Raw genomic sequence first — 1,623 nt, 5'->3', positions numbered from 1 at the left:
TCACGTCATCGCCACATCATTTTTCCCTCACTCCACAAGACTAGTGGGTGTCATACAATATCTTTACTCCACTTCTAGTTTATTTTTTTTTCTTCTTTTTAATTGTTCACAAATAGTCAATAGTCATAAAATGAAAGAAAAGAAGTGTGTTAAGCTAGCTTTTTGTGGTGAACATACCACAGTGAAAATTGAGGGGTGGGTGTAGTGTTCATCGCACCGCAAAAAGAAGTGAGTTAAGCTAGCTTTTTGTGGTGAACATACCACATTGAAAATTGAGGGGTGAGTGTAGTGTTCATCGCATACTGCGGTGCCACCTCATCAATCGTAGTGTGTGGTTAGGATGTCCCGACTAGCCTTATAATTTATACATGACATGAAGATGTCCATTAAAAATCTACAATTCCTTTTTCCGTTTCCTTTTCCTTTTCCTTTTTCTTTTTTTTTTTCCTCTTCCTTTCTTTATTTTTTTAATATCATTATGCAACTCTCTTTTCAAAGTTTCATTTCCCCCAATAATTTCAATAATATAAACAAATTATACTACTAAATTAGTTTAAAACAAGACCAACATTTAATATAAACAACTTAATTTATATTTTACTAGTAAAAAACTCATTCTATTTACAACAGAAGTGGTAACATTTCTGTGTATTTCATTTAAGAAGAGTAGTGTATCGAATCAAGGAAAAAATGGCAATTATCTCTACCAATAAAGTTCAGCTCCAACAAGTCATCCAATTCAATTCAAAAAGCATCAATAACCCTGACTTTGGGTTTAGAACTTCAATTTCATAATCTATGTAGCAGAACGATAGCGAGTGACATACAGATCCACCGCTTTGGAACTTCAAATTCAGAATTTATGTGAAATTAGAAACAAATTTCATATCGACTTTCATTTCGGAGCCCTAATTCGTAGTCAATTAGGGAAAACAGTATTAGATTGAAATTGAAGAGAAGAATTGAAACCTCAGATTCTAGTTGGGTTTCTGTTGCAATTGCTTCAGCTGCCGGAGCTGGGTTCCGAGATCTTGTGGATTCGTGGATGAGTTTAGTGTGGGCGGAGAGCTTTGGTAGGGTGAAAGGGAGTGATTCGCCATGAAATGTTGGAGACGAAGATATTGAGCTCCCCACAAAGTACATCAAAGGCAATCTGATTGTCGTGTATTATTAGTTATTTTTCGAAAAAAAAAAACTGTTTTAATTATAGTATTAAAAAAGTTAAAAATAATATTATTATTTATATAACTAAAAGTAATATATATATATATATATATATATATATATATATATATATATATATATATATATATATATATATATACTAGCAGCGAACCCGCGCGATGCGGCGAGCGACAAATAGTTTCATTCCAGCGATTAATTATATTTTCCTAGCCGACGAATTGTTTGTCATCGATCTATTTCGGGCATCTCAGACGTTGATGGTCAACAAACTTTTTTTGTTTTCTTTTTCTTTGTTCGAATTCAGGTTGTTTCGGTTCGTTTTTAGTTTTTTCATTCGGTTCCACTTTTATGGATTTTGATGTTCGTGTTTTCAGTTAAGCTAAACCCGCTCAATTATATTAGTCATCTTTCGTCAAATTAGACTAAATTTTATGACGA

At 32.9% G+C, this 1,623-nt stretch overlaps 1 long non-coding RNA gene across 1 annotated transcript; it reads right to left on the bottom strand.

The window, feature by feature from the left end:
• Nucleotides 1-570: 570 nt before the first annotated feature.
• LOC145162744 (uncharacterized) lies at nt 571-1,158 on the bottom strand. The gene is made up of 2 exons (XR_013739291.1): nt 970-1,158; nt 571-845 (listed from the first exon to the last, which is right to left on the bottom strand). It is a non-coding gene; the product is annotated as an uncharacterized LOC145162744 (long non-coding RNA).
• Nucleotides 1,159-1,623: the final 465 nt, after the last annotated feature.

Source organism: Lactuca virosa, chromosome 3 (assembly GCF_052849685.1).
Source record: "Lactuca virosa cultivar CGN04683 chromosome 3, Lactuca_virosa_CGN04683_v6, whole genome shotgun sequence".
Lineage (NCBI taxonomy): Eukaryota > Viridiplantae > Streptophyta > Magnoliopsida > Asterales > Asteraceae > Lactuca > Lactuca virosa.
Note: the sequence above shows the minus strand (reverse complement) of the source record. Positions and strands in the feature narration are given on the sequence as shown.